The following is a 23,227-nucleotide window of genomic DNA, read 5'->3' on the forward strand; positions in this document are numbered from 1 at the left end:
GCATGCGTCTTAACAACAAAATGGTCTAACATTTTGTCAAAGCCGCCCCTTTCCATTAACTTTTACAGCAACAATCATTTTTGGGGCCTTTTTTTTTTTTTTCTTTTTTTAAATACGGCGTTGCAGAGGGTGTTGAACTCATATGAATGCCACCATTTTCGGGTAAAGGGGTAGAGGCAGGTACGCACGATACAAACCTGTTAACAACACATATTATGTAAGTAGAATTAAGGTGCTGTGATTGAGGGTGAAAGCTTAAAGACTAATTACTGTAATTATGAGAGGACGAGGGTAGAATTAAAGTGAATAGCTGGAGCAGAGACAGGTGGCGGTGATGAAAAATTAGGTGAGAAGTGAGAGACGGTGTGGAAGAGACAAAAGGGGACACTACGCCTTCCAACTAAGAAAAGAATGAGGAAGGCAGTTAAGAAATGCGTCTAACAAAGTGTTGCTTGTTGTTCAAAAGAAAGAAAACTTCTAATGAACTAAGTATTGGCCACTTAAGTAAAATTAAATACGGAAGCCCTCCTGGAATAGATTAACACAAACATAATGGGAAGACGAGACAGAATTACAGTCGTGGTCTAAAAATTCGTTACGATAACTATTTTCTAATAAAGCCAATTTACAAAGCGGAATTACTTCATACATAAACATCCTTATAATCAGCCACTCCTAGCATCCCTCTTTCCTTCCCCCAACCCTCCTGGGTTTCATCAACAACCGCTCAGTGTCCACAACAGATAGAGAGTTCCATATTTCATTTAGGCTACTACTTTCCATATTCTGGCACTCATCGTAGTCTCTTCCGGTGGCCATTCCTCTCCTTCCCCCGTTCCCCCCTTTTCAATCCCCCACAAGAAGGCTTCGTTTTGATGCTGCTGCCGTCCCGCATATCATCTAAGCTGGCTGCCGAAGGTCCACAAGCAAGCTGCAGCTCTAAGCCCAACAAAGGGAGTTTCAGAGCCTTGATAACGGAGGTCATTAATTCTGTGCATTACACAGAATGGACAATGAAGATATCACGCGCGCGGACAGTGGCCACCGAACTCTTCCTTCTCGGCCGCCATCCATTATGGTGATAGAGACTCCCCCCCTTGCTAATGGCCAACAGTGAGATACGGGGGACCGTATCAGGCCAGCCCAAGTGGAATTCCAATCAGAACGGGCTACACACTGGAACAGAGACTGCAACATATGACAGACTACGGAGTCTTACGCCGTTCAGTCATCTGTAAGCTCTTGCCGTCTTCTTTCGTAATGATGTGCGAACACAGAAGAGCTCGCCACTATACACCGACTGCTTAAATTATAACTTGGACTGTTAGGCAAAGACGATAGACAGAATAGATAAAAGAAAGTTATTTGGCGTCTATGGAAAGTTCTGCTTCAAAAACAGAAAAAAAAAAAGACGAAAAGAAAAAATAAACGACAAAATAATATCACGTGATGCAGCGTGTATACATACTCGTATATTACTTTGTTAATCCAACATCAAATAAAATTATGTTAGAATATATATAAATCAAGATGCGACATATTTGCTGTATGACCAATACTAAAACTGACACTATATATACTGCTCAGCCAAAATATTAGGAAAAAATCTCGGTATCTTGTAAGAGTCCAAAGTGCTGGATTGAATTCGCCACAGCATGGATTCAACTGGTGGTCTATATAGAAGAATATAAATCTGAATTTGTTATGTCCATGAGTGAGGAGGTTCCAATCACATGTAGTCAAATTGTGTCGACTAAATGGATCCTCGTTTCCAATTTTTTGATCGAAACAGGTGATTTCCAGAGAGTGACAGTTTCCAAAATCCGATTTTGCCCTAGTCTGCGTATTGCTAGAGATGACATGGGTCGTTATCAGTTTAAAATTGAATGAATTGAGAAACTGCTATTGCAGGATGATGGAATGGCTCTAACAGACTCAGAAAAATCTGTGCTATCCCCTTTCTGCTACAGTTACTGCCCCCAGTAGTGGATTTCCTACATTCTCACCACATCTTAGAAATACTGCACGTAAATTCGTAGCCTCGTATTGTAGAAACGTGAATATTGTAGCCTTGGACAATCCTCTAATTTTCATTTCTTGCATATCAACAGGAAATCCTTTTTGCAAGTTAGTATATTACATGATTTGTCCATCTCGACACCGAGTTTTGGTCGATGACTATGTTGAAGATATTCAAACCATCAAGACTGACATGATGTAACCTCACAGTAGGATTACTTGGTTTTAATACACATTTCTGTTGTACTGTCAATTAAAATAGGGTATGGTTTTGGTATTTCCAGACAGTGTATTAAAGAAACATGCTTTCGGTTTCTTTTTTTGAAACAACTTAGGAAGGAGCTTGCTTAATGCATTTGCAGTTTCACTTTCTGCAGACTGTTTGGGCAAGGAGAAACTTTTCAAATAATGTATTTAATAAAAACATTTGTGCTATTCTATACCCCAGGCTTAGAATCAAATCTTTGCTTCAGTTACAAATTAGTGCATAATGCTAATTGATTACTAAACTGGCCATGTTCTACGTCGCAACATGAAAATTAACTTTGGAGCGACTCACTAACATTACTAAAAACGAATCTTATTCACATTGTTTTATTATTATTAGTAGGAATTAACTGCCAAATAATCAGCTCAAAGCTTACTCTGCTGGATGACGTTCCTTCAAAATGCGCAGATCTACAACTTTTTGTGCATGTGTGTTAAGCGAGAAGGCAGCTGTCTGTATTTGAGTATGTATTTTTCGGTCGGTTTGCTGGATGAAAAACAAGAACCTCTAGGAAACGAAAGAATAATTTCGATTGACACCAACTAACTCGGCCATTGTGTAAAAAAATTCCTCCCATCTCGATAGGATTCCAAGATCACTTTGTAACTCCAACTCTCGACAAATCCTCATTGCAACGACCATTCCCTCGTGCAGGAACATCAGCAGTTCGATATAATAATAATGGTCTAAGCCAGGGGTGGCCAACGAGTCGATCGCGGATTTTATTTCGGTCGATCACGACGAATTTTAAATATACAGTCATCCCTCGATTTGTGCACCTTGTGCAATGAAATTTTTTGAGATGGTAGATCGCGGCACATTTTGAAGGAAAAAAGTAGATCGCATCACAAATTAAGTTGGCCCCTCCTGGTCTAAGCCATAAGGATAGTCTACTGATCACAGGACTAACAGAACATTCATGTCCCGGCAACCGGAGAAAGATCGTTTCAGGTTGTTGGTGGGTTTAAGGAGTATCAGTGACTAAGGCCATATTGCTTCGTGCATATTGCGTGTGTTCTGAGATCGATTTTCTATTTGCTGGACGAAAAACTCAAGTTTCCGGGGAAAAACACCCATGCTACCCTCACCTGAGACCGACTAACTCAGCCACGTTGTGGAAAAGGCCCATAAAAATTTCACCCGTCATCGACGGGGTCTCGAACTCGAGCCTTATCTACCCCGTGTGGGGAGGACGGAGATTCCACTAAATGTGCTACCCACGAGAGCTCTATATGTTGTTATAGTATAACATTTAACCAAAGATTCCCAATAGGCTAAAGTTTTAGATCCATTATATCTTAAAAAAAAAAAGTTAAAATGCAGAAAGTATGAAGATGTACAAGGCGCTCTCAGTAACACAAGCTTATTTGAGTAAGAACTAATCTATTATTACTTGAAAGAGTGTAAAACGGTGTGAATTCTCACGATTCTTTAAATGGAACAGTTTATACAAAGGAGTAGGGAATGTTCTTGAATGTTCATATCAACCTGTAGACCACCCTTACTTATACATACGCACACACATACTAATCAATATGCTAATACAGATCTCTTTCTGCAGGTGGGCCGAACAAAAACACTTACTTGGTAACTCTATGGAAATAAAAATATTTTTCTTAAATTTCCGACTTGCAACATTTGTTCTCCCTTTTCCGATTTCCGACATAAGATTGACGTGCCGAAGATTTATGACCTCGGAGACATCCCCCCTGCAGGGAATTTCTAAGTAATAAGATATGTAAAAATTTTATTATTTTGTTCCTTCCACAAATCACAACTGCGGGGAGTTAGGAAGCGCGCGCGATTCTAAGGAATACATCCTGCTAGACAACCAGGTGTGTCGAAGCAGAGTGGCCTGTTAATAACCAAGAAATGAACTTCTGCACTAACTTGTAATCCGATAATAGTAACTGAACTTGGAGAATAAAAGCTGCAGAAATTCAGAAAAAAATAAATAAATAAAAAAAGCAAAATATACAAAAAAAAAAAAAAAGAAGAAAAACTAGTTTCTCGTACCCATCACAGTTTTATTTCTTTGCTTGCTTTTTTTTTTTGTGTGAGGGGATCTTTTACCCTTTGCACATGCGTATAACACTGGGGAGGGGACAAAAAAAAAAAAAAAAAAAAAATGTATCTATAGTATAATTTTCAGCCAGCAACTTTTTTTGATAACAACCCACAGTTTTTAATAAATCAACGGACATTTTCGCCATCAGGGGCAACCAAAGACAAAAAAAAAGTAACGCTCTCCCACCTCCCCCAAGTAATTCTTTCGGTTCGAGTGAACAACATGGCTGTCCAACTCAGTCAAGATTTCAGGTGAGGTAGCACGCACAAGGCGTTAAGTGACAGCTGATATTGAAGCCGCCCTGACCGCCTGCTGTCGTTTGACCTCAGTTCATTTTGAAGGGGCCGGATCCCAGCTAAGTCTATCTGTTGTCTGTGAAGAAACATACGGGCTGGCCCCTTTTTGGAATGTTGTCTGTGACGACCTGGCGTTTGGCTCGGGTTAATACCCTGACGTATGATTAGTTCTCATTCACGAGATAGCTATTCGTTATGGAAAGCCTGCTTTTCAAGGAAGGGGAGGGGGCAGAATTTCCGATTTGTAAAAATACGGCATCCAATACTCTCATTCGTTAAAAGTGACGGCTTAATAGCCTTTATTACGAGACCGGGCAGTTCTGTTTATCTTTGAAATGTGCGAAGGAGTATTGAAACCCTGTCTCCTAATACGACACTCTTGTCATCTTGAGTAGGAGTAACATTTGTTTTGTAGGAGATAACATCTCATTAGAATACAAAATCTTTGGTGCACAATGTTTAACATACATCGCTTTTATGATTAACAAAAAAAAATAAATAATCTTCGTTGTACTTGTTGAGTATACATGAATTTTATTTGGATTTTTTGTAGACTGAACATTTGAGGGTTAAAACTTGGTCTTTGTTCCAATTTTATGTCATAGATACCCTCGCGGTAGTACAGTGGATATAATCATCGTCCTCTCCACAATGGATGGAAAAGGTTTGGGTTCGAAAAACGTAAACAACGCGAATTTTTATGGGCTTTTTTCACTGTGTGAGTGAGTTAGCCGGCCTCAGGCGAGGGTTCACATGGTTTTTATCTCCCGGAAGCACAAATCATAGGTGGTCAACGCATTCCTTCTAATTCCGAAAATTAAGGGCAGATTCACCTTAACACATAACAAAAAAAAAAAAAAAAAAATCAACAAATTAACGCTTTGTGCATGCTACCAAGAAATATTGAAATTTGAATAAGCATATTCTGTGAAAATTGTTGGTAATGCAATTACCGGAGAGGCGAGTGCACGAGCAGCAAAAAGATATAAATACAATTCCAGAACCTGAAGGTATCCACAATTAAAATACTACTCAGAAACAAGTTAAATGAATTTGAAAGTGAGCAGGCGTAGAATCATATAAGGCAGGATTTAAAGTACAATGGATTTTAAAGCTTTCCAACGTTTCGAACACTGTCTGGAACATCGCACCGAATACCGGATCAATTTCCAAACTTGGGCAAGGCAGCTGGACAATCAGCTATCACTACTGATACAATTTTATGGCATAAGGTCTTAACGTTTTTCAACTGGACTCCATCACAGAACTTTGTGTGGTGGGTTAGTTTCAAGAAAATTAGTTGAACCCGATGGACCCAAAAGTAATCGGTCTTGCAATATAATTTTTGACTCCTCAGAGTGCAACTGACCCACTACTGGACTGTGAGTCCAATAGAGGCAAATCGGAAAGACATGCGAGGGCTCGTCCACAAAGGCTATAACGCTTGCCCGGTTAAAAACATCTGTCGGAAGGATGAAGAAATATTTCCATTAATATATTTCATAAACTGGAAGTGTTCCATGAAGGTGTCTGTTCCAGATCAGGTATTTTTGTTTTCCTGTCAGCGTCCCAATACTTTTGGTAGTATAGTACATAAAATTTCATATTCTTAATTTTGATAGGTTAAGAGACACTAGCCAGTTTTTAATTTTAATAGTTACTAAATACAAACTTTCAGATGGTCATTTAGTCTTTTCTTTTATTTATTTATTTTTTTAAGACGATGCTTATATGGAGTAACTGCAAGTAGAGTTGTAATTAGCTAAGGTTGGTCAGTTTTCGGTAAAGTCCAGGGAGATATAACGTTAATACAATGCAATTTCTCCGATTAATTTATTATTTTTTTAATTAATAAAATAAAGGATTATAAAATAATATTTTATATTTTTTTTTGGTTTGTTTGCATTATGAGAATTTCGTGATAAAAGTTAAGTACACATTTACTTGTTTTCAACCGGATTTGAACCCATTGTTACAGAAAGAAAACACTCCCAACTATTATAGTATATAAGTCACGTAGGGAAAAACCCAGAGTAATAACTATACGCCTAATTAACATTTACATAAAAGAGGAGCAGATGGTAATACCTGTGTTTCATCGAACGTCACCCATCCTTCATAATAACGCTTCGCCCAATGTTCTATTCTTGGCTGAAGACGCAAAGTTATTTCTACACGACAACACAGGAAGTGGCAAATTAAAAATATAATTTGTTCAGGAGGCGTTGTTGAAGGATCCTCTATGCAAATACTTCTAATATAATAATTTTTATAAATTTATTATTATTTAAGAAATATTTTTGACTTTTTAAATTCCCGATTTATCGATTTTTCGGTACATACAACCCTAAGCACACTAGATAGATAATACTGTCCTTGTTAACTTTGTGATAGGTGCCAAATATACCGCTGACGTATGCAGCTATTTTCAGACTACGTCAGGCGATACGTGGTGCTTCATACTAATGCTAAATTTGTTAAATGAATGTTCAATAAACGAACGATGTTTATCTAAGACTTCCTTAGTGGGCGTTTGTAATGCAAAGGTAAGCGTCAGTCGGGTCTTGTCTTCAATAAAAAGAAAATCCAAACCGTGAATCACAACACCAAATAGTATACAAGAAAGGGCTGGCAGTCTATTACATGATTAATTTCCACATTTAGGATTTATAAGGTTCAGAATTATAAAGCCCCATGAGAGAAAAACAAAAGAAACCATCCCTGATATCCTGCGAAGAATCATCAGCTTGCTAAACCTCGTCTGGCAAAAACTCATCAAGGAAGCCGTTTCATCATGACGTAACGTACCGGATTGTTCTGGGAAAGTCCGACAGATGTAATTACTGCAGATAATTTGTTTTATTATTCATATCAGTATGTCACAACATTGGTGTCCAACCACGTAATCAAAGTTTTATCCATAATTCTATGAGTTATAATAAATAAAAATTATGGTACACTTGAGCAGAATTGTGATGAATACAGGGTTTGAAAAATATACGTTGCATCGATATTTGAGATGACCCACTCTTTTACTACGTGGATAGTGCAATATTTGTTTATGAATTAATTAATTTTGAACTATCCACTGGTAAAAGGGTGGTTCATTTCAGTCTTCAATCTGTGTATGATAACCACACGTAGGGTTATTTCTAAATTATATTGCACCACACTTGCAAAAAAAAAAAAAAAAAAAAAAAACCATCCAAAGACCTGTCGGTTACTTCATCATAGGTTGATAAGGCACAAGCTATCGAGATCATATTGCATCAATTGTAACTTAACCATAAAAAAAAAAAAAAAAGATTATTTCAAGGTAGACTGCTTATAGGATTCAGAAAGGGTATTTATACAAGGGAATTGTAAATCTACATTCTTCAACTGCAGCTCAAAAAGGTGCTGGCTTGACCTTGAATAATAACATGATGGCAATACGTGCATCTGAATAACTCGGACAAGAAAGTGCAATGGTAAGATCAGAAAAGGACAGGTATGCTGTGGATAGAAATCATCAGCAATTGTTGCACAAATCTCCAAATCTTCGTGGGCAGGAATTTCATGGATCCTAGTATAACTCGCAAAATGATATCCTCGAATAAGTTTTCCTCCCTTTGCAGATGCTATGAATCCACTAATACAAACTTATTTTTAATGGTCGATGCATAATGCACGGATTTGGAATCTTCAAAGTTCACTGTGGTGTGGGGGTACCATTGGTTTCAGTGGCGATTTTTGAAACCGAGAGGCGAGGGAGTTTTTGAAATGCACTTAGAAGGCTACACGTTAAAGTCGAATTGGAATATGAACACACCCGTGTTTGAGGTGACGTTCGTGACAGCGCCTTCTTAGAAAAATTACATAAAATTGTCTTGTGGTGTCACTCGGAATATTCTCTGGAGTCATCTTTGGCACCAATGCAGAAATCTACCGATCCCAGATACAGCAGATTATCCAATCCCAATTTTGAGAAGTACGCAGTTCCTAACCAGGAATGCAGGACAGTGGCGCAGGAGGTGCCAGATTGCACAATACTTCTGTCTCTTGAAACCAATAATCTTAATTATAAGATGGGCTGGAGAGAACAGCTGGAGACGCTCGGAAGTATGGATCATAACATTGGTGTCTTCTTCAGATGACTTTTTCTGCTTCGTATTTTTTTCGCTCACCAACATTTTTTTAGTGCTTAATTTTTGAAAACCGGCGTTTGTTACAGGCGAAATGTGAAATTCAGGCATCCTACATATTGCATAATATTTTTAAGTAATATAGACTACATGCAAAAATATTTCATGTTGCAAGCTTTACCTTGCACATAGAATGCAGCTCTTCCATATTCTCATGGATGCTTTGGTGAAAATTTTACAAAATATGTGCTTGAATGCTGAACATAGTTATTTAACACTAATTGACATAAGTCCTCGCTTAACACCAACTCGTTTATCCCAATTAGGAGCAGTATAACAGTTTAACGTTCTGAGGTTAGTAATTACCGTTTGTCAACGATCAGCAGACAATGAAATACTGTGTGGCATAGGCGTACTTGTGTGGGTGGCTGGAGAGTACTCACATCGCTATGCACCTGTATGTGTACAACACCTATTTTGCTTTTTATAATATTTGCTAATATCCACTTCAGCGCTTAAACATTGTGGGTACTCGGTGAAACGCCAATGAATTAATTAATGATCAGTGAATAAACGCAAAAATGTTATTACTCAAAAACAAAACGATTCAATTTATCGGTTGTTGTTTTCAAGACAATAACCATTGATTATCGAGATGTGGCAATAAAGTTCCCGGACTGTTACAATAAAAATAACAAAAAGTTAAGGAGTTCAAAAACGGCTTAATTTTTATTAAAAATAATCACCATCTGATAAAATTCAAGTGTTATAAAGTCCTAAAATTTTCCAGAAAGAGTCCACGAAGGCATCCAAATAGATAATGTTCAGTTCGGTGGTTATTTTTTCTTTATGCTCTCAATATCCTGAAATCTCTTTCCTTTGAGGGTAATTTTCATCTCGGGAGAGAGGAAGAGGTCCGCTGGTGCTAGGTCGGGCGAGTAGGGTGGATGGGTGATCTGTACAATGCCGTTTCGTCAGAAATGTTACCTTCACAACAAGTGCGACATGGGCGGGGACATTATCGTGCAACAAGAACCAGCTGCTGTTCTCTCGAAATTGAGGCCTTCCCCGGGAAATGCACTTCGATAAGCATCTGTAGGTAGAATGCAGCATTGACTCTCTCCCCTTCAGGTACAAATTCATTGCGAATTACACACTATTTGTCGAAAAACACGATCAGCATCGTCTTAATCCTGAACTTCTGTAAGCGAAGCTTTTTGGGCCTTGGTGATGATTTAGGTCCACAGCATCCTCTGACCCTTCGTCTCTGGATCGTACTGAAACACCCAACGTTCATCTCCAGTGACAATACAGTCCAGGAAATTAGGACTACCTTGACTAGTCTGGATGAAGTCTTCGCAGGATGCCACTCTTCGTTGTTTCTGCTCATCCATAAGGCTGTGTGGCACAAAATTATGCACGGACCTTCTTTTCCCTATATCTGTACCACCATCTGTTGTAGGAAGTTTGAACTACAACATACCACCTGTTTATTTTCAAATTCATCAAACACGACGGCAATAGTACCAGTCGGGAACTTTATTGCCACACTTCTAATGAACACCTCGCTCCATCCATGCAAAGATCAATCACTCGAACAGTAGGGCACATTTCAGGGAGTCTGATTACTTTTTTCAAATGGTTTCTATATATACTTGGCTTGCTCTAACGTATGAAGCATACATAGTTCCGAAAACTACAGTGGAGAGAAATTTTATAGGCGGATGAAGGTCATTCGTTAGCTGCTCTCTTCTCTCCTCGAATCGCCTACAGAAATTCCCTCCACTGTAGAGTTTCTCTGTTAGTTTTACTTGATTAAATGTCGGATTCTTTCTTTCAGTTCTTCTGAATTGTTTGCCAAGTTCTGTACATATACACTTACAACAGCTCAACAGGAAGAAATCAGACGATTTGACAGGAAAAGGAATTTCCTTGAGGTCAGTCTTTTGCCATAATAAATCTATTTGTATCACATCTTGCTACACGTCATATTGTCCCATATTGGTGAAACCATGCTATCTTTGGAGACAGCTGGAGATAGCTTTGTCTTCTAAGATAGTTAGAATGGCTTGACTGTAGTATAATCTGCACCTGAAAGACACATAAAAGTAGAGATCCTGATACAAGGATTTAGGACTGAGCTGCAGTTCTTTTCCACATTTTAATCGGAGTCTGCTGATGAGCTTTTTCTTTGTACACTTGTAAATGCCCTTCTTTGCAGAGTGTAAGCGAATGTCATCACTGGAGAACGGCCGGATGAATCTCTTGCATTATAATTCTCTCTGGAATTTACATTGAATACACATAATGACACCACGTTTAACACAAAACTCCGAAGTCTTTTAGTTCCTTCAGTATATCCCGGATATCCATGGTAATTAAAATACCAATTGTTTTCAAACTATGCGTGTGTCAAAGAAACTAAGGCACACAAGGAAAGTTAGTGTCATGTCTGTAAATTGCGTGTATTTTGGGAATGAAAACTCGTGCGTTCAGATGGAAAAACTTAACTATGTTTTAAAAACTGCCCATAAAAGTTCCTCATGTATAGACGAGACTATCTCAAGCTTTTTCCACACGGTGTGGAGGGTCAGTGATCGTAATAACTACTGTCACAATTTCCACTTTCTGGATGGAAATGAATGCCTATTAGGGGTTTCTGGTATCGAAATTTAAATTCTGAAAAAAATTAACGGCTTGACAAGAAAGAATACCTAAAATCCAGCGCCGAATTTTAAACCAGCAACCTGAGTGACCACTGTTTAAAATGCATTATTAATGTTAGTACCAGGTCAATGATTCGCATAACCATATAAAAATTGTATTCACCCAGAAGCAGTTTTGATAATTTTATTATTATTCTGTTTGATACCCTGAAATCTCCACAGCAACCACACAAATTTTGGTTTCGATCTGATAATTCGTTTTTTTTTTTGTTTTTTTCTTCTTCTTTTCTTTGCAGCGCTGAATGAAGTGAAGTGTTACAATGGATAAAGTAAACTACATATCAGCGATTCGGTACCTCTTTCTGGAAGGAAAACACCCAAAACAATCCACGAAGAAATGGTCACTGTTTATGAAGAAGACTGCCCAGATTACAGTGTTGTTGCGCATTGGTATAAACAATTCAAATGTGGAAGGACCTCAGCACATAATGAAGAAATCACAGGATGCCCAGCAACTTTTGTAACAGAAGAGTGTTGCAAAGCTTGAGCCATTAATCCTGGAAGATCGCTGTATTAGCGTCCATTTATAGAGCTCCAAATTAGTGTAGGGTCTGGAGAGAACATCTTCCATCAACAGTTGCATATGAGTAAAGTGTCTGCTGGATGGGTTCCCAGACTTCCGACCGATTACCAGAAGAAAAGGACACTTGTCGATATGCCAAGAAAAGCAAGAGAAGTTTCTTTCACGGCTAGTCATCGTAGATGACACTTAGATCCATAAGTATGATCCAGAAACTAAACAAATGTCAAAACAATGGAAGCATGCAGAATCATCGTCCCCAAAAAGACAAAGGTGCAACCAAGTGCTGGCAAGGTAATGCTGTCAGTTTTTTTGAATTAGCATGGTGTCATACTAACAGATTGCCTTCAAAAGGGCTGTGCTATGACAGCGAAGTATTATTTCAACCTCCACAAAAAAGCTACGCGCTGCTCTTAAAGACAAAGAGCAGCACCTCTACTCTGCCAGATAGTGACTGGAGGGAGTCCGAGTAGTGTGTATGCGGGGAGCATTGTCGAGGCCACGTTATGTCAAGGATCTGGGTATATTCTTACCACATGTACGCCATATCCAAAAATTTCATTACTTCATACAGCATGTCCCACCCACTTTTTCTTACTATTGAATACACCATGAACTGTCAAAATAATAGAGCAAGCTTATCTGCGAAAAGATCTAAACCTCCCAAGGACTTCCTAATTCATTTCACAAATATACGTGGTCTCAATTCTAATCTCAACGATGTCCATTTCCACTTGCAGTCTTCCAAACCCCATGTACTTCTTCTGACTGAATCTCAGTTATCAGTTGATTCAACTACTGCTCATCTCAGATGTCCAAATTATTTGCTGTATGATTCCTTTCGCCTCAAAGGTGGTACTTGTGCATATGTCCGTTCTGATATTCCCTGTCAGAGACTTGGCAATTTGGAATCTCCTCTCTTTGATCTTCTCTGGCTTAAAATCTCTCTACCTCATTGTGTAAAATTCATCTGTTGTCTCTACCGTTCTCCCAACTCCACTAATCACTTGGAGCTCTTTGACTTCCTCTCTTTACAACTTGACTTTCTCCAGTCCAACTTTCCTAACAGTGAGGTAATTTTCCTTGGTGATTTTAACGTTCACAACTCCAGCTGGCTTCCGTTTTCTAGTCACACCAACCCAGCAGGTCGAGATGCTGAGGCTTTTGCAATTACTAATGACCTAGCACAGATTGTTCATTTACCTACAAGAATACCGGACAATCCTAATCATACAGCCAATACGCTTGATCTTTTTCTCACAAACAACCCTTCTAAGTACAAGGTTGAAGTGAGAGGTCCTTTAGGCACTTCAGATCACAACTTGGTGATTGCCTCTTCTCCAATGGAACCTTTATCTCATGGCTATTCCCAACCTCGTATTGTTTGGCATTACAAGAATGCAAAATGGGATGACCTGCGAGACTTCTTTTCTTCTTTTCCTTGGTCTGATTACTGTTTCAAAACTTCTGATGTCAACGTTTGCTCAGATCGTGTCAGTGAAATTATTCTTGCTGGAATGGAATCCTTTATCCCACACTCCACTTTAAAATCTCGTCCTTTATCTAAACCTTGGTTTTCCAATAAATGTGCTAAGGCTGTCCAAGAGAAGAACGTTGCATATCGTAATTGGCTTGTTTCTAATTCTTCAGTTTCATTTTCTGCCTACACCAAAGCTCGCAACAATTGTAAAGCAGTTATTAATCAGTCCAAACTAGAGTTTGAACAGGCTAAGAGTAGAAAACTTGCTTCTTGCCCTAATGGTAGCCGAGCATTCTGGTCTCTTGCCAAAGCTATTGGCCGCAACTTTTGCTCATCTCTGCTCCCACCTCTGTCCAAACCAGATGGTTCTGTTGTCACTTCAGCGAAGGATAAAGCTGACCTGCTAGCATCCCATTTTTCTTCGAGCTCATGTATTAATGATCTTGGTAAAACACCTCCCACCATTCCTAACACGCTCCATTCAATGCCTCCTGTGGTCTTCCGTCAAAAGGATATCAGAAGGATTTTGATGAATCTTGATGCTAAGAAAGCTCCAGGTCCTGATGGTATTTCTCCACTTGTTCTCAAAACCTGTGCTCCTGAACTTACTCCTATTCTTTGCCGCCTTTTTTCACTTTCTTATTCCAAAGGTGTTTTTCCTTCTGCTTGGAAATTTGCTCATATCCAGCCAGTTCCTAAAAAGGGTGACAAATCCCTCCCATCCAATTATCGTCCCATTGCACTTACTTCTACTCTTTCTAAAGTAATGGAGAAATCAATTAACCGCCAACTCTTAAACTACCTAGAAACCTTCCGTCTGATCAACGATCGCCAGTATGGATTCCGCCAGTGTCGATCCACTGGTGATATTCTGGCTTATGTTACCCATTTATGGACTAATTCAATGGAAAGGTTCGGTGAAACACAAGTAGTTGCTCTTGACATCTCAAAGGCTTTTGATCGTGTTTGGCATAAAGGTCTTCTAAACAAGCTTCCATCTTATGGTTTGCCAACTGTTTTTAGTAATTGGTTATCCAGTTTTCTCTCTGATCGCTCACTGAGGGTGATGGTAGATGGCTCTCTGTCTTCTAACTTTTCCACTAATGCCGGTGTCCCCCAAGGTTCAGTTCTTTCCCCCACTGTTTTTGTCTTGTATATCAATGACCTTCTTCCATTGACTGGAAATCCTATCCATAGTTTTGCCGATGATAGCACATTGCATTCAACTTTCCATTTTGAGAAACCTTGTCCTGCTCAATCAGCTTCAACTTCTCGAAAATCTGCTGCCAATTCCTTAAATGCCGATCTTCAGGTAATTCTCCAGTGGGGCAAAGACAACTTAGTTGATTTCAACCCTTCTAAAACTCAATCTTGTCTTATATCTCGCAAAAAGGATTCTTCTGCTCCTATGCTTATCTTTAGTGACACTCCGATTTCTAGGCAAAATGATATATCTCTTTTGGGGATTACCCTGACTTCTAATCTCTCTTGGCACAAGCACATTACAAATATTGCTTCCTCTGCATCTAAAAAACTTGGTTTTCTCTTTCGCTCACGGCGGTACTTTTCTCCCAAACAGCTGCTCACTCTGTATAAATCGCAAATCCGCCCTGCCATGGAATATTGTTCCCACATCTGGGGTGGTGCCCCCAAAACCTCTCTCAGGCTTCTTGATTCCATTCAGAAGAGGGCAGTTAGGTTAATTAATGATTCATCTCTAACAGAGTCTCTCCACTCGCTTTCTCATAGACGCACTGTTTCTGCTGCATACCTCTTCTACAGATACTTCCATGGGCACTGTTCTTCTGAATTGGCTTCTATAATCCCCGCTCTCTCTTTCAAAACAGTCCGAACACGTGCCGCCACCAGCCAACATCCATTTACTGTCCAACTTCAAACCCACAGAACCAACTTTTCATCTTCCTCATTTATTCATTCAACTGCCGTTTTCTGGAACAACTTTCCTTCATACGTATTTCCTGAAAATTACAATCTACAGAAGTTCAAGTCCAATATCAACAAATATCTTCTTTCGTCTTCTCAACCTCCAACCCAAGCACGGTACTAAGTACTATAGGTTATAATACCTCTCGTGTTTGGGGTTCTCATAAAAAAAAAACCACGTAGCTTTTTTTTGCCGCATCCTACTTATTTCCCCCGACCTTTCACCATCAGATTTCTTCCTCTTTCCTACCCTGAAGTCCGTTCTTCATGGAAAACACTTTGCTACTGATGATGAGCTGATTTGTGCTGCCGAGTTGTGGTTTAAGGGACAGTCAGAGGACTTCTGACTGTCCCTGGAAAGTACCCTTCTCTTTAAAAACATCCTAACGTCTCTGTCATTCATGACTGTAAATAATTTTCATAAAGTCCTTCAGTAGCGTAGTCACAATGCTGTGAATGCATTCCACTGATTCAAAATGAGATCCTTTAAAGAGATTTTCAGTTTTGGGACCATGAAAAGTCACATGGGAAAAGATCAGAAGAGTATAATGGATGTTCATTTGCCTTGCCAAAAGAACAATGTGGGAAGTTGTACTGTCAAGATGCAAAAATCCACTTATGAGGACAAACACTGGTCTTTCTAGGGCGCTTCGCTATCTTAAACCTCCCAAAACTTAAAAGATACGTAGAATGCATGGCTGTTTGTCCGAGTGACTCTTTCAGATGGAGGAAGAAATTCGTAATGAACAGTTCTACTAATATCTAAAACGGAGTTCAGCACGAGTTTCATAGAGCAATGTGAGCAACTGTCGAAAGAACTTCCAAAAATAAAACTACAAAGACGTTGGGATGGGCGTTTAAAGTCAGATGGAGAGGACATTGATGGTGACTGAAATCATTAAAAGTTAGTGATTATTATTACTTTGTTAATCTTTTAGTTTTTGCAGATACTGGTCGTTAATCTATTTTCAGACTTCGTATTTGTAACTATAGAAGGTACAAAAATTGCTGTTAGTTGTCACAGAAATAATAAGCCCCTACGTCCTGAGAAGAAACCGAACAGTACCATTTCTAATATAATTTCAGTAGATAAAAGCTGGGCCAATTAAAAAAAAAAAAAGAAATCATTTTCTTCACACTTTGCAATGAACATGGCTTCTACTAAAGCAGATCTAATCCTGGCCGACTTATTAATTCTCTGCAACACTGACACTTCTCTCCTAGTTGATGTACACGAAGGCTATCCTAAAACTGATGCTCACTGCGCATGTGTGCAGCTGGCCCATGCCATACTGTTGACTGTAGCGTCAGTCAAAAGGTAAGACAGAGGGAGAGCCTGTTCCACAATTTTTATAATTCGTATGGCAGTTTTGCAATGGATGAAAAAAAAATGTACCAACTTAAACAGGGCATGAAAAGTAGGGCGATGTATTAAAATTGAAACGCCAAGTGGTCCGAATTCTGGAAAAGTACATAATACTACGGACAGAAGCACAATGTATCGTTACATCTCACAGCCGTAAACGACTCCATTTCTAGTAAGGCATCCAAGATCAACTGACATCTACTGCATAACGTTTGAACAAATTGCTAAGGAGGTACGTAGCCCAAGACGATCAGTTCAAAGCATTGTGCCATCCTTGAGAAAAGATTAAAGTTACAAAATAAGTTCCCTCGCCGTTTTTGAAGATGAGAAGAGTGTTTTGTTGAAGAGGGTTCTTGCTATTTAAAAAGAATGGAACTTGCATTCGAGATTTCGAACTGAAAGTCAAATCGGCAGTTTCCAAGCATTAGAAAAATCCTTCGCCACCTTGTCCGAAAGCCTCGTTGACGAGGATCAAAGGCAAAGCAGACTCAGATCATTATGATATTGACGGTACCACAGAGAATTAGAGTATCTGCAAGGAACGATCGTTTAAACTACCTATTAAAAGTATATTCTCCAAAAGTCACGTCCAGAAACTGGAGAAAAGTGACCTGAACTTTTGAGATTTTAGTATCCTCAATCTCCATGATAACACGAAGTCACACAAGGGAACAGCTGCGAAGGAAATGGCAGAAAATCTTTTTCCACATTTTGGGAGATGATTACTCAGAGGCAGAGAGATATTACAAGTAGGCTGAAGGGACGGAGACAACTAAGGCCACGAGAGCTCAATACATTATGCTTGCACACTGCGTGTATTCTATGGTCAGTTTTTCTGTTTTGCGGGATCAGAACCGGAGTTTTCGTAATGAAAATCACGAAAACCTTGCTCGAGACGAACTCTGTCATGTTGCTAAAGAAGCCCATAAAAATTCCTCCTGTCTAACGTGGACTAGAGTCCACGCCTTTTCTACAGGGCGTGGATGGACAGCGATTCGTCATCACTGTGCCTATCGCGAAGGCATTACTGTTGAGATAACCCTGGGCCTTATTTGGATTTATTTGGATTTTAGAAATGTCGTTGATTTCATTAAGCAGGACCTCCTTATACTTTGTCGTCCATTTTCAGTACTATCCTGTTAAGCAACAATACTTATATCACAATCAATACTATTATCAATGGAAACTCCGAATGCGAATGATAACGTACAATACTGTATGTGGGATTCAGAAGGCACCATTTCACGCTGGACTTTAATTCGGTAGATTGCACTTGCAGGAAATACAAAAGGAAGGTTATTCCAAAGAACAGAAGGGATAAATAAGGCGGAGAAAAACTCAGTTTGGCAAGTTTAGAGTTGAACTGTAAATGGATGTTGAGTAGTGTTCGGACTGGTTGAATTAGATGCCAATTTGGAAGAACGGTGTGCACGGAAATTATGTGTAGAAGACGCATGCAGCAGAAACTAATATAAAGTGGAGTGAATTTGTAAGAAATGAGTCATTAATTAACTGAATAACCTCTTAAATAGAGTCAAGGAGCTTGAGATAGTTTTTTTTGCAATCACCACACCAGATGTTGGAACAATATTCCGTAGTAGGTGGATTTTAGAGGCAGCTACTTAGAAGAAAAAGAACGACGAGAGAAAAAAAGAAATTTTATTTTTTATTTTATTTTTGATAGGAAGGAAGCAATATTTGAGATGTGCTATGACAAGGAAGGTTAAAAGTCCATTATCATCACCAAAAAAATACAATCCTGTCTTCAAATCCCCAGTATTATTTTATTGAAGATGGGAATAGAAGCTGCAAGTACTACCTGACTTCCTCCTTTTTTTTTTTTTTTTTAAATAGAAGGATTGAAGTTAAAACCTTTCTTCTTGATGGATAATAAGCTGACGATCAGCATTTAAGCACCACGTGGTGGATATTCCAGAAGTTGTAGCTGTTTTATGCAGAGCAGGGTTTGCCGATCTGGACAGTGTAAGGCAATCAGTGTGAACAGAAAAACTATGGATAAGACTGCCAGTCAATGGGAGAAAGAGCAGAACCTTGGGGAACTTCGACTTTAGTTGTGAATTTAGAAGACAGAGTCGCCTACCATCACCATATTGAGCAGCCAGCGAGGAAACTCGTTACTGAAGTCAAAAATCATAAGGTGACTAAGATGCAATCTAGTCTAACTCTTCCCTATAATTTGAATTTATGGTCCCTAGTTCTAAAATTCTTCATAACAGTGAAAATTCCACCCTCGTCCAGTTTACTAACCCCTCTAAGAGTCTTATAAACCTCAATTAGGTCATCTCTGACGTGCCTGGTTGCCAAGATCTGTAGCCCGCGTAATCGGAGTCTTTTCTCGTACGGTCCTCCTTCAGCCGATCTCACCATATGAGTTGCCCTTCTTTGGACCGTTCCAAGAAGTTCAATGTCTTTTTTCAGATGAGGTCTCCATACTTGGACACAATATTCCAAATGTGGTCTTACTAGTCCATTAAAGAGTATATAACAGACTAGTAAGTAATAACTCAAAGTACACTGGCGTTCAAAGAAAGTGCATCACCCCTTAACATTGTCGTCCGAATAACGTAAGTACATGTAATGGCAATATTTCTTACAGATTGCATCAGATAAGATTGACACGCGTAGGCGATGACGTAATATTGCATCAGCTGTTACTTTCAGCTATATAAGCATGCTCTGCAAGAGTTGCGGTCATTCTTTGCTTGTGTCAGGATGGCGAGTTACGTGTAGTTGAAACTAAACGCCACGAAGAAAGGGTGCTACTGTTGCTTTGCGTGAGGAAGGATATTCTTCCCGTCATATTGCTTATAGAGTGTCTTGTAATCAGTCGACAGCGAGTAGATTTCTTTCCAAACTCAAGAATACTGGTTCTGCTGATAGGAAAAAAGGAACTGGACGTAAACGAGGCTCTACGCCAAAACAGGACCGTGCTTATGCCTTAAAAACAGTAATGCTTCTTCTGAGCTGAAAAGAGAATGGGAAGAATATACAGGAGTGGTAGCAAGTGCAGTAACAGTCAGAAGACGCCTCTTCAAAAACGGACTTGTAGCCCGTCGTCCTAAGAAGAAGCCCCTCCTCACACAAAAAATGAAAACCGCCCATTAATTTGGTGTAAGGAGCATGTGAAATGGACCCCCGAACAGTGGAAGTCAGTTATTTTCTCGGATGAGAAGAAATTCCACCTGCATGGCTCTGATGGGAGACAAACGATTCGCCGTAGACGTGGTGAAGAATACCATCCAGACTGTATGGTGTCTGCAGTGAAATTCCCTACCAGCCAAATGATATGGGGGTGCATTTCATATCGCGCAGAAGGTCACCTGCAGTTTATAAAAGGTTCCGTAAATGCCAATGGATACCTGGCTATATTGGAAGGCAAATTGCTGCCAACCATTAGAGACCATTTCAACCTGCCAAGTAACTGCATCTTTCAGGACGACTCTGCTCCTTGTCATCGGGCGAAAAGTGTAAGTAAGCACTTCTGTAGTTACTTTAGCTTCATTTCTGCATTAGAGGTTCGACAATAATGTGTTTACATTTGTTACAGGTGAAACAATGGTTGGAAGAACGGTCTATTACAACTCTTAGCTGGCCAGGAAACAGCCCGGCCGGACCTAAATCCTACAGAGAACTGTTGGCATAGTGTGGAATTTGCAGTTGCCAGAAAGAAACCAAAGACCCTTCGTGAACTCCAGGAAGCCATAATTCGTGTTTGGAACCACGAACTATCAGTTGATTATCTTCAGAAATTGATCTTGTGAATGCCTCGACGGTGTGCTGTTGTCATCAGGGCCAGAGGCGGTTCAACTAAATATTAGTTTGCACCTGGTGAACTTTTCATTTTGTTTTCTATTTAAAATGATATAAACTGAAGCGAACTGAGAGCTTCTGATAACATTTCAGCCATAATTGTCGTGTTTACCAAAACTGTTGTATAAAGGTTGCAAATGCTCATTTTGGAATATTTTGAGAGCACCTGTCAAATATTACTTAGCTTTTCCTTAACTATTATTAAATATCATTTGTTTATATTTCTATTTGTGATGCTAGTCATTAATGTAACATACCATCGCGAAAAAGGGTTAGAAATGTGAAATTTCTAGGTGATGCACTTTCTTTGAACACCAGTTAGTAGTGTGGTTCAAATCTAACTCGGGGGCCGCAGTAGTTAGAGTGGTCAAGCGCGAGGGTACATAAGTAAACGTGCTTTCAGTGACCGGAGTTAAAGCCCGTGACTGCTAAATTCGGTGCTGTTTCTTGCATTCTCTCGATTTGGTGAACTCCTCTCAACGTGTGGTCGTCCCGAAGCATAAACAGAAATTTTATTTATTTATTTATTTATTTAGTACGACCCTTGTTCGTTCTTATCGGACCTATGTTAATATATGTCGCAGCTAAGATAGTTACAAATGAAAAAAGCAATGTTTTTCATATGATGTCATTTTATTTTTTAAGTAGTGTCAACATTGCTGTACATGCTGTTTAATCAACCTATAAAAAGTACCTACTATATTTACTACTGTACTGCCCCTATTGTCACCACACACCTGATTCTGACGTAATTATACTGTGATTACATCAGAGGCATCATTACCTTTCGTTGGGTATTCGCCATTACCTGTCACCGCTTTTATGTTTAAATCAAATTAAGTGGGTTAAAAACTATAAGATCTCTAACAAATCAGAAAAAAAAAATAATAATAACCTACTTTTCTCTGGGCATTAGATGCCCCAGAAGATTTCCTTTTGGGGAGGGGAGGTATCTTTGTTTAAAAACTATTTTTTTAACAGATTACTTTTAATACCATTAAAATTAAATACTCATTAAAATTTAAAACTTTGCCGTCACCTCATGAGCAGAACGCAAGCAAAGTCCCTTGGTCAGAATCCAATTCTGGAGACATCTCCATCAATAGAACGAGTGATCGGTCAAATTGCCCAAGTCTAAGATTTTTCTTTCTCTTTGTTTTTATTTCTCTTTCCTGGATGGATTTTTACAAATAGCCGACTACAATAATTTTTCAGTAAACTCAAAAACTTACAATTATTAATAAAATTTGCAATTTTCCATTTTAGATTTCTTTTAACTACAAATAAGAAACGTATAGAGAAAAATTTCAAATATCTTCTCGACAGATCCGCTTTACTACCTATAACAGGATAAAGGCTGTTTTATCAGTTAATATAAACCACAAATAAAGGCGACTATACCTGTCCATCACTCAAATTATTCCTCTTAATACTTTTTTTTTTTTTTTTTTTTTTTTATATCGGTAGCAGTACACAACTCTCTCTAATTCGATCATTGCCATAGCTCAGAAAAGACAGGAGTAATTGTAAAGAGCGTGTGTAGCAACCATTAACTTAAATAGTATAATGGAACCGTTAAGATGCTCTGAGGAAGAAAAAAAATAATAATGTTACTAAAGTATTCAGTCTAGACATGTCTTTCCACGTTCACTTAACTGTTAGGTAATTAAAGCTTCATAAATCAAGCCATGGTTAGTACAATACCGATCTCCCTGAATCGTCTGCGCACATAGAGATGGGAAATCTACAAGGACCAAACTATATAAACGCATCGGAACTCCGAAAGCGAATCCCACTTTGGAGAAGCGCAGTTCTCCCAGTTGAAGAAGACGATACCAGTTCTCTACACAGACGCGCGCACATTGTACACTACTGCACGTTGCTTGATCAGCTGAAGCCGACAGCACGCGAGACAGTGCTACATGCGGAGAGTTAGCAGAAAGCGAGTGAAACATAACAATGAATACACCAGCAGCACGCGCCATGAGTGAAACAGACAAACTGTATTCCACGTGTACTAGGTAATAGGCGTTCCAATCGTGCTACTGCACATGACTTTGCACGAGCCCATTCTTACTCGGAGGGAGAATGGGACGCAACGTTACCACGCGGTCTACGTGCTCCATCAATTCTTTCTTCTCCGTGGAAACCTCCCATTCATCAGAGACCACACAAGTTGACTGAAGCCTATAGCAGGGTCCAATCTAAAAGCCCTTTGACCTGTGCTAAAGCCATCAACTGGGGCAACGTTCGCAGAAGCCGACTCACAACAACCATTCTGGCTTCCTGCCAAGGGATCTTGAACTGTACTCCTATCTTTCATCCTGCTTGTAAGTACATTCCCTAGGCTTATGTCTCTAGCGCTAACAGGCGGTATTAGGGAAGTAATATGCTTTTTCAGTCTCACCTTTCTTACGAGCGTACAAGTTGTACAACAGATGGGCAAGGAAAACCCCAACACACGCGCGCGCGCGCACACACACCTCACACTGGAAAGCATTGTGCACAAGTCGCACGAGTGACGTCATGTGACGTCACGCATACGTCTCTCTATGTACCGTTACAGAACACAGACAAGCGGAACA

The 23,227-nt window shown here is 39.3% G+C and overlaps 1 protein-coding gene across 2 annotated transcripts in view; it reads right to left on the reverse strand.

Moving 5' to 3' along the window:
- Positions 1-23,227, reverse strand: part of LOC150082882 (zinc finger homeobox protein 3-like) — a 265,556-nt gene that overhangs the window by 209,579 nt on the left and 32,750 nt on the right. The gene's annotated exons all lie outside the window — the stretch shown is intronic.

The sequence above is a fragment of the Mastigoproctus giganteus genome, chromosome 7 (assembly GCF_048544385.1).
Source record: "Mastigoproctus giganteus isolate SK-2022 chromosome 7, ASM4854438v1, whole genome shotgun sequence".
Classification (NCBI taxonomy): domain Eukaryota; kingdom Metazoa; phylum Arthropoda; class Arachnida; order Uropygi; family Thelyphonidae; genus Mastigoproctus; species Mastigoproctus giganteus.